General features: G+C 48.9%; 1 pseudogene; it reads right to left on the bottom strand.

The window, feature by feature from the left end:
* Nucleotides 1-166: 166 nt before the first annotated feature.
* LOC135679791 (uncharacterized) lies at nt 167-5,194 on the bottom strand (annotated as a pseudogene).
* Nucleotides 5,195-11,010: the final 5,816 nt, after the last annotated feature.

Genomic DNA, 11,010 nt, shown 5'->3' with positions numbered 1-11,010 from the left:
TATCTAGACGAGAGCATATGATCAATGATGATAATTAGAAGAGTCATTCTCATCAAATCATATTATAAGAAATCTTCTCATGATTGAAGTTTTTTTTATTGATCGTTAATCATAATTAAAATTCAATCAGATATATAATATATTTTATCTAATTAAATAAAATCACTTAATCGAAGTACTGGTCATGGTCATACTGGACTTCATTCTTTCCACCAAATTCCATCCACCAAATTCCACTGATAATAATACCTCGAGATCAAAGTACTCGTGCATGAGCTCCATGCTCCCTCAGTGCCTTGGATACACGAATCTCACCTTTTGGAAGGTATTGGGATCCAGAAAATGTTTAATGGCCTGCAGAGGAGAACAGAGCATTCAGTGGTGAACCAGATATAAGCTTTTCTTGAGAATTCGATGAGATCAGACCTTCCAAAAGGTCTGAAGGATTCTCGGAGGGTTGTACAGGAATCCAAAAGCAAGCAAGCCTCTCGGGATAGTAACTCCGCAGAATGTTTGTAGTCTCTGGAACAGTCTTGATGAGCACCGAGTTGACCAGTGATCAGCCAGTGAAGTCCATCAGCCACATCATTTGTTCTTGGTGCTCAGCAGCATTCTCCAGCAGATCCACCAGGTGCCTGAGTTGGTTGTCATGCGAAGAAGAAGAAGAAGTGCTCCAGTTAAACCTATTTCGCTGGTCTCATCACAATGAGTGTTCTTCCTTCGCAGTCATGGAAGTTTGCTCTGTAAGCCTTTTGGCAGTTGCACCTTCAGCAGCAACCTCATGCTGAAGCAGGTAAAAAGCTACAGTGGTCGAAGACCGTGTTCTATGACATGCAGGAAACCGAGAGGATTGAACCAGATGAATTGAGCTCACCCAGGGAATCTCCTCTGGGTTGAATGTTGATCTCCACTCGAGTGTTTCTTCCAACATTTTCTTCGACTTGTCCACGTTCCAGCTTCGAGCTTCCAAGCATCTCCTCGGACATGCATCGGTGCACAACTTTAGGCTGCGTGCAGATAAGGGTTCCTATGGCCGCTCTTGATCTGTTCATAGAAGCTAATATGGAGTACATGTTGAGGACTTCGAAAGTAACACATTCTTCAAGTGTTTGATCACCTGAAAAAGAAAGAAAAAAAGAAAAATCATGTGGGATTGTTATTGTGTTCGATTACTATGTTAGTGTGGAATTTCCAAATTTAAACCCAAGTAAGGCATAAACATATTAAATCGGTATATATTAAAGTAGAAGCATACGATCATCATCGACAAATCAGTGCATTATACATCATTTAATATAATGAAAAAAAAAATTATTTTAAATAGATGCGTATGAATATTATCCTTCATCCAAGAGGTCGTCCAAGTTTTGTTTGACCGTTCTATATGTAATATAGCAATCAAAAGAAAAATTACATGCTATTGAATTTAATCATGTCGACAAGAATAATCTTGTAATTGCATTCAAACTAGATGACAATAATAACACAAAATAATTCATAACTACTTGATATAAGAAAATCCAACAAATATTGTAAATAAAAACACCATTTTTGAATTAAATACAATCCACAAATCTCTAAAGTATGGGGGAAGGGAGGGAGGGAGGACTCGGTTAATATTGCTCTGTTTACCTTTTTCTTTCTGGTCCATAGCATTTATGTTCTTGATGACTATTAGAACTATGTTTCCTCCAAAACATGATTGATTCTATTATGGAAATCATATATTTTATAATATGTTAGTACTATATCGGTTAGGAAAAAAATTGACATGGATGATACGTCAATCAACGTAATGTGATCAATTTCCCAACACAAAATCTAACTTAACAATATCAAATCTCTTAAAATACGAGCATAAGACCATCAGATTGATTCGTTGACATCGATCACGATCAAGATACGAAGAGAGGAAAAGAGCCGATATACCTGGTCCAAGCCTCTGAAGAATGGAAAGAGAAGAACACTATAACATGAAAGGTATACAGAGAGGGAAGCAGCCTTCGTTGTGGGATCTGAGAAAAGGAAGATTGAGTTCTTTGACGTGGAACGTCGACTTCTGCATGCCATCCTTGACGGCTTCTCTCGCCTACCTTCTTAGAAGAAGAAATAGTCAAATAGAAGCTCTAACTCCCACCCGTTCTAGTCAAAACAGAGTCAAATATCTTCACTTTTTTCCTTGCATTAAGAGCAAACTAAAAGGATACGGCGGATGTGACTGTTGCTTGCTTTTCTTTTGGCATTAAACGATGACTCTGATTCGTCTCTTCGTATGTAGAAGCACGCTCTCTTGTTTTGCTTCGTTTACATGCCAAACTCCATAGCATTATAATCCACTGATATGTTATCATGCGATGAAGCTCATCATTTGCCGTATTCACTAGCATAGACAGACGATTATGATACCAGGGTCTCGGAATTGTGGGTTCAAATCCCTTTTTAGCACTTGTATTTTCTTAAGTGACACTAGTTTAACCTCAAGAATAAAACATCTAAATTTATAATATTATGAAAAAAATATCGTTAATATCTTGATTAGTCGAACATAGTCCAGACCCATATACGTGGACTGTCTATCTCCGAAAGTATTGTGCTTCCGAAATAGAAGTATTATGCTCTCGAGGTAGAAGTATTATGCTCCCAAAGTACCACCTACATAAAAACCAGGGTCAGGGGAGGTTTCCCATCCGGTCCCTCCAACGCTAAGTGAGTAATCCAAGATTTTTGAATGTGACTTCGAATAGTTTAAGAAATGAGAGAGCCTTGTCTTATTTCTATATTTAGGATGTATTTTTATATCTTGAATGAGAAAAAAAAAGTTTATGATGATCTTGTCATAAAGAACGAGAATGAAGTTTATGTTTCTCTAATTTGAATCTTTGGATATGTAAGTGGATGGAGGATGACTTAGATTTTGTGTGGCAATCATGTGCTAGCTAACGATAGGTTCCCTATCATTTGCCCCCTCCGCCTGAAGGTATGTTTTGGGACTCTTACAAGAGGGGTTTAAAGTGTGTCGTTTGATTTTTTCGACATGGGTAGGGATTTCATCCTACGGGTCAGGTTTTCGGATTCATGTATCTTGGGTATGTTGGTCTTGTGTTCTTACCATAGCAAATGTCTTTTAGCATGGGTTGGATTTCTGTACGTGAGTTGGGTTTTTCCAACTCAATTGCCTCGGGCACATTTGACTTTATCTCATCGTCATATCGAATTCATGATAGTTGGGTTTCTCGACTCGTATACATTAAGCACATTTGGTTTGTCTCTATCGTAGCGGATTCACCTCAACACTAGTTAATTTTTTTTGACTCATCGAGCGCATTTGGCCTCTGCCTTCATGCGGTGCTGGGCAAGTTTCCTGACTCATACATCTCTAGCACATTTGGGTTATGACTCCTTTGTTATGAATTTATCTTGATGCTAGTCGGGTTTCTCAACTCACATGTATTGGGTACATTTGGCCTATGTCTTCATCGTAGTGGATTTATTTCGACATAGATTGGGTTTCTCGACTCATACTCCTCGGGCACATTCGGCATATGTTTTTGTTGTAGCGGATTTCAAGTCTCCTCTCCGTTGTGACCAATTTCATATTTTCTCATTATAACGGGTCTTTAAATCTTCTCTACACTATAGTAAATTTGAAGTCTCTTCTCCATTGTAACATATTTCAGGTCTTCAGATCTTCTTGTCATTACAGGTTTCAAATATTCTCTCTGTCACGGTGGATTTTAAATCCCTTTTCCACCGTAGTGAATTTCTGATCTTCCCGCCATGGTAAGCTTCTAATCTTCTCTCTGTTATAACAAATTTCAAATCTCTTCTATGTCGTAGTGGATTTTTTATCTTCCCACTATGTTGGGCTTCAACTCTTCTCTCCACATCATCTGACTTAAAATTTTAAATAATTATTATATAATTTTATTAAAAATATACTTGAAGTAGGGGATTTGATTATATTCTCAGCTCAACGAAGCTTTAGAAAGCGAAATTTGCTTTATTTTAGTCCTTGGGTGCTCGAAAAGAAGAATTTGTTGGACTCCACTCATTATGATTAAGTTGTATGAAGTTTGACTTTGACCCAGAATCCATTCCAAAAGACTTTAATATGATGCTGCCACGGTGTACGTCGAGGCCGCCATTGCGTTCTTGGAGGACGCAGAAAGAACGCGGAGATCAGTCAAATGGTGAGGAGTCAACGGCAATTACGCGCTAAGAAGAACGTTCAAACCATTCCTCACCACTCCATCTGACGCCGTATTGATTCTTTCCTTCTCTTGTTCTCCACCTCTATTCATTCATCAATTTGGCCTCTCTCTTCTTCGTCGTCTTCTTCTTCTTGGGCTGCGGAGTCGCGCGGGGCAAATGAAGGAGCTCGAAAGCTTCAGGTTGTACAGGAGAGACCCGCACCTCGGCCGGTCGCACACCTGTCGCGTTCTGCTGGAGTCATCCGTCTCCTCCGAGTGCGCGCAGATGGCCAAGTACGAGAGGCTGTCGCAGTCCCTGCGGCCGCCGGGCGAGCCACCGCGGCAGCAGCGGAGAGTCGGGGTCTGGCGGCTCTTGACGGACTCCTTCGCCCGGAAGGTCAGGGAGCCGCCGAGGAGAGCAACGGCGGAGGATACGACGAAGGCAGCAACCGTGGTGTGGTCGGCAGAGGGGAAGAGGAGGTGGTCGTCGTGGTTGCCGGACCCCGACAAGAGATGGCCTGTTCAGGGCTGGTAGAAGCATGAAGCATACCGGAACGAAGAAGAAGAAGAAAGAAACAAGAGTTTGGGTTGTCGATGTTGGAGGCTTTGTTCTGAGCGATATTTCTTTCAAAATTGTTTAACACAATAATTAGATCGGTAAAGAAATGGAGGGCACAGTTTGAACCAATGTCATCAATTTGAACCCAACCGGTTTGGTCCATTATTAAAAGTTAACATATTTAAATTATTAAGTCAATCATGACTTTTCTATTCAAGAGGGAAGCGTGTTTTTAGCAACCACCTACTATTTGCAAAATCTTATAAAAATATAATTTTACTATTAATAATCACTTAATTATCAGCCATACCTTTGTTCTCTTAATCTCTTACTTCATCTACTTCTACTGGAACCCTAGTGCTGCTTACTTCATCGTTCAATATCACTCGATGCCACTCGACATCGTCACTGTTTAGATGTTGCTCATTGACAGCTTACTCGTCATCGGACATTGCTCGACATTTGCTCGTTGACAGCTTGTCATCGGACATCGCTTGATGTCAGAAACACTCTCATTGCTCACCTGTCAATCTTTGTTAGCCACTGTGACAGGCCCCTATGTCAACCACCGACAAATGCTGTAGATAACACCGTATGCCTCCAGAACCACGGGGTGTATGTCACGTCAAGTTCCAACGGTATGACTGTGTGACCTGACCACCCCAAGGGCTAGGGGTGATGCCATATGTTGTTAGGGCGGTGTCGTCTAACGCTGCTCAAGCACCCCCGAAGATGCTACCTCGTCAGAGAGGTTGTTTCGCCCCCAGAGTCAATGGCCATGCCGGACCAAGGCCCGACCAATTCCCACACGCAGGTATAAATATCCCTGATCCAGGAAAAAGGGGGGGGAGAGAGAAAGATCAATTGATCACTCCACTGACTTGCTCGTAGGAGGGACCTCGTCAGGTGATCCCGACGAGGGCCATTTTTACAAGAAAACACGGTCATCTCACAAAGACGAGCTGCCAACCACCCCGGAGAAGGAGAGTCACAGCACGACATACATAGCGCCCGGATCAGCACACCAAGGAACGTTGATCAGCCCACCGTCGTGAGGGCTCGGTCGACCTCGGCATCCAGCTCAACCGGTAGAAGACTCCCGACATTGACCCATGGACCAGGCCATGTTGACTCATTAGCCATGACACATTTGTTCACTAACATTTTTGGTGAAACCGACGTGTCGTGGGTTGGATAATGGGTTTGGCACGACCCGGAGTTACAGTTGCCGAGATGCGACCGGGGCGTGGCTCAAGCATTGGATTGGCCGAGGTGCGCTGAGGCAGTGGCTCGAGCGTTGGATTGGCCGAGGTGCGTTGAGGCGTGGCTCGGGCGTTAGATTGGCCGAGATGCGTGGCTCAGGCATTGGATGGCCGATGTGCGTGGCTCGGATGCTGGATTTGGCCGAGATGTGATTTGGACATTGGATAGCTGATGTGCATGGCTCGGATGCTGGATTTGGCCGAGATGCATGGCTCGGGTGTTAGATGGCCGATGTGCGTGCTCGGATGCTGGAGTTGGTCGAAATACAACTCAGGCATTGGATGACCGAGGTGCGTGGCTCAAACGCTGGATTTGGCCGAGATGCAACTCAGGCGTTGGATGGCCGAGGTGCGTGGCTTGGACGCTAGATTTGGTCGAGATGTGACTCGAGCGTTGGATGGCCGAGGTGCGTGTCTTGGACGCTAGATTTGGCCAAGGTGCGTGGCTCAGGCGTTGGATGCCCGATTGTGTGGCTTGGACGCTAGATTTGGCCGAGGTGTGACTCGGGCGTTGGATCGGGCCGAGATGTGACACGGGCATTGGATCGGGCCGAGATGTGACTCGGGCATTAGATTGGCCGCGAGGCATGGCTCAAGCATTGGATCGGGCCGAGATGTGACTTTGGCATTACTCGGGCATTTGATTGGCCGCGAGGTGTGGCTTGAGCATTGGATCGAGCCAAGATGTGACTCGAGCATTATATTGGTCGCGAGGTGCGTTAAGGTGTGGCTCGAGCATTGGATTGGCCGAGATGCACGGCTCAGATGCTGGATTTGGCCGAGATACGACTCGGGCGTTGGATGGCCGAGGTGTGTGGCTTGGATGCTAGATTTGGCCGAGGTGCATGGCCCAGGCGTTGGATGGCCGATGTGCGTGGCTTGGACGCTAGATTTGGCCGAGGTGCGACTCGGGCGTTGGATCGGGCCGAGATGTGACTCGGGCATTAGATTGGCCACGAGGTGTGGCTCGGGCAGAGATGCGACTCGGGTATTTGATTGGCCGCGAGGCGTGGCTCGGGCGTTGGATCGGGCCGAGATGTGACTCGGGCATTAGATTGGCCACGAGGTGTGGCTCGGGCAGAGATGCGACTCGGGTATTTGATTGGCCGCGAGGCGTGGCTCGGGCGTTGGATCGGGCCGAGATGTGACTCGGGCATTAGATTGGCCGCGAGGCGTGGCTCGGGCATTGGATCGAGCTGAGATGTGACTCGGGCATCGGATCCAGACTTGTGGGCCGAGTTGTTTATACTCGTGCTCAGGTTTCGACGCTGGCAGGTCGCTTGTTGGGAGCGAACTGGATCGACCCGGGCAGAAAATGAACCTGGGGGCCAAGCAATTAAGCTCGGTTCCGGTTTCGGTGTCGACGGGTCATAAACCGAGAGCGATTTAGCGTGACTCAGATGAGAGCTAGATTTGGGGGCCGAGTTGGTATATTTGGCTTTGAATCGGACGTGGGGACCGAATAAGTTCGGTTCCGATTCAAGTCTGGGGGCCGAGTTTATGAGCTTGGCTCGGAATTGAGTCTGGGGACCAAGGTGTGAGCTCGGCTCCGAATTGAATATGGGGACCGAGTTGTGAGCTTGGCTCCGAATTGAATCTAGGGACCGAGGTGTGAGCTCGACCCTGAATAGAATATGGGGATCGAGTTGTGAGCTCGGCTCCGAATTGAGTATGGGGACCAAGGTGTGAGCTCGTCTCCGAATTGAATCTGGGGACCGAGTTGTGAGCTCGGCTCCGAATAGAATATGGGGACCGAGTTGTGAGCTCGGCTCCGAATTTAATCTGGGGACCGAGGTGTGAGCTCGGCTCTAAATAGAATTTGGGGACCGAGTTGTGAGCTCGACTCCGAATTGAGTCTGGGGACCAAGGTGTGAGCTCAGCTCCAAATTGAATCTGAGGACCGAGTTGTGACCTCGACTCCGAATAGAATATGAGGATCGAGGTGTGAGCTCAGCTCTGAATTAAATCTGGGAACCGAGTTGTGAGCTCGGCTTTGAATTGAATCTAGGGACCGAGGTGTGAGCTCGGCTCCGAATTGAGTGCTGACGGGTCGCCCATCGGAAACGATCTAGAGCGACTCGGGCAAGAATCGAGCTTGGGGCACGGACGGGTCACCAGTTGGGAGCGATTTGGAGAGGCTCGGGCTAGAGCTGGGCCGACGAGCCATAGGTCGAGAACCGATTTGGAGAGGCTCGGGCAAGAGTTGGGCCAGCGAGCCATAGGTCGGGAACCGATCTGGAGAGGCTCGGGAAAGAGCTGGGCTGGCGAGCCGTAGGTCTTGGCCGGCGAGCCATAGGTTCGGAACCGATCTGGAGAGGCTCGGGCAAGAGTTGGGCCAACGAGCCGCAGGTTTGGGCCGGCGAGCCGTAGGTCGGGAACCAATCTGGAGAGCTTGTGGACCTCTTATCGCGAGTGGATTTTTACTAGGAGATTTTGGATGATGAGGCATCTTTTGATGGGTCCCCTGGGATGTGGAGTTGCTTTCCGGGGTTCCTCGAGATAGTGCCCGAGGTGACCCTTTCGGATGAAGTCCTCGCTTTGATTCTGGATGTCATGGCAATCTTCCGTGTCATGGCCGTAGTCCCGGTGGAATATGCGTAGAGGGAGAGGCAGAGGCCTCGGGAGCAGTAGCTTTTTTCAGTCGGGCCTCTGGTGGGGTTGCACCCGGGCTGCTGAAGTTGTTCCCCGGGATTTTCCCGCCCTTGGCCTCTTGCTATTCATGCGCTTTTCCGCCACCAGAGCTTCGGTGGCGATGTACTGGTCAACGCGCTGGAGCATCTTGAGGATGGCTACTGGCAACCTCTCGATCAGTGACCAGAAGAACCTTGAAAGCTTCATGCCCATCAGAAATGCTTGCATGATACGAGAGGGGTGAGCGTCCAAGAATCCCCAGATCTTAGTGGCAAAGCATGCCACGAACTGAGAGAGCGACTCGTCTTCGTGCTGGGATAGCGCGAGCAAGGTGGCCATGGAAGGCCTAGGTCGCACGCTGGCGAGAAAAGTTCTGCTCACACTCCCCAGCGAGTTGGTCGAAAGATGAGATTGAGGATTGGCCTAACCGGCTGAACCATGCTCGTGTCGGTCCCCTTAGAGTGGTCGGAAATGCCTGGCACATCAATGCATCGGAGGTGCCATCTAAGCTCGGAATGCGGAGACGTGCTCCATGGAATTGGAGCTGCCGTCGTATATGTCCAATGTCGACAGCCTGAAGTTGAGAGGTACTGGCTTGTCCTATACTTCCCAAGTGAAAGGAGACCCGCCTGAGCCGCTTTCGTCGGATTCGTCTCGTGATTTTCGAAACTCACGCTGGAACGCGTCCAGACGTTGGTTGACCCGGGACAATTGGGCCCTAAGCGAGTCGTCCGCCGAGTCGGATGATACAATGTCATGCTCGAAGTGGGGTAGTGCGACTCGGCAAGGGTGCGGGTATGCTCTACTCGGGCATACCTCTCGGGTCCGTCGTTTGGTCTCGGGCTTCTCCCGTCCGACCTGCTCCATGCTCAGCCTCTGTCGGGTCGGGTCAATCGAGGGAGCTACTAGCGGGAATAAGCGGGACGAGCATCTGCATCATCCCTACCATCGCTTGTACTTGCTTGATCAGGCTGAAAAACGCCTCAGGCGACACGGCCGAGGGTCACGTGGTAAGTCTGGGTCGTTGAACGGGTGTCAGTAGCGATTTAGCATCGAGGTCGGGATCCCCCCATCTCGAAGGACGGGGAGGGGCTGATCTCTGGGCCCGACAGAAGGGTGACCGACCGGTAGTTCTCCCTCGAGGAGAGCTCCTGCGGGATGCTCATACGACATGACCCTCTTTCTAGCGCCAAAATGTTAGTGAACAAATGTGTCGTAGCTGATGAGTCAACACGGCCTAGTCCACGTGTCAATGTCGGGAGACTTCTGCCACTTGAGCTCGATGCCGAGGTTGACCGGGCCCTCACGACAGGGTACTGATCAGCGTTCCTTGGTGTGCTGATCCGAGCGCTATGTACGCCGCGTAGGTCTCGCCTCGCCGGTTTCGACGCTTCGGTTTCTCCTCGACAAGCCCCTACCGTTCAATCGACAGAGTCAATCCTGCCCGAAGCACAGGGCACCGCCCCTCTAAAACACCCCCGAACGAGTCAATCCAACTTCGCCGCGCAGGTGTTGCCTCGTTGGTTTCGACGCTTCGGTTTCGCCTTGATAGACACCTACCATTCGATCGACAGAGTCAATCCTGCTCAAAGCACCGGACACCGCCCCTCTAAAACGCCCCCCGACGAGTCAATCCAGCCTCGCCGCGTAGGTCTCACCTCACTGGGTTTGACGCTTCGGTTTCGCCTCGACAAGCCTATACCGTTCGACCGAAAAGGTCAGTCTTGCCCAGATCACTGGGCACCGCCCCCCCTAAATTACCCCCGACAAATCAATTCGTTCCTCCCACAAAAAGCCCACCGCTGTCATATCCCTTAAACCCAGGCATGCCTCTCGGATCGTCAGCGAACCGTCGGCACGCCTCGGAGGGGGGGGGGGGCGAAGTGATAGGGCGTATTTTGGCCCTATGTGAACTACCGGCAAACGCTACAAACCAACGCAACACCGTACACCTCCAGAACCACGGGGTGCATGCCACGTCAAGCTCAAATGGTGCGACTGTGCGACCTGACCACCCCAAGGGCTGGGGGTGATGCCGTCAAGCTCAAACACCCCTAAAGACGCCACCTCGTCAGAGAGGTTGTTCCGACCCCAGAGTCAACGACCATGCTGGACTCGACCAATTCCCGCACGCAGGTATAAATACCCCCGACTTGATCCAGGAGAAAGATCAATTGATCACTCAACTGATTTGCTCGTCGGAGGGGCCTCGTCGGGTGATCCCGATGAGGCCATTTTTGTAGGAAAACACTGCCAAAACACCCCGAAGAAGGAGAGACGCAGCACGACACCCGACGAGACCATTTTTGCAGGAAAACACGACCATTTTTGTAGGAAAACACGACCAATCACCCCGAAGAAGGAGAGA

The sequence above is a fragment of the Musa acuminata genome, chromosome BXJ1-7, assembly GCF_036884655.1.
Source record: "Musa acuminata AAA Group cultivar baxijiao chromosome BXJ1-7, Cavendish_Baxijiao_AAA, whole genome shotgun sequence".
NCBI lineage: Eukaryota > Viridiplantae > Streptophyta > Magnoliopsida > Zingiberales > Musaceae > Musa > Musa acuminata.
This window is presented reverse-complemented; position numbering and strand designations above follow the sequence as displayed.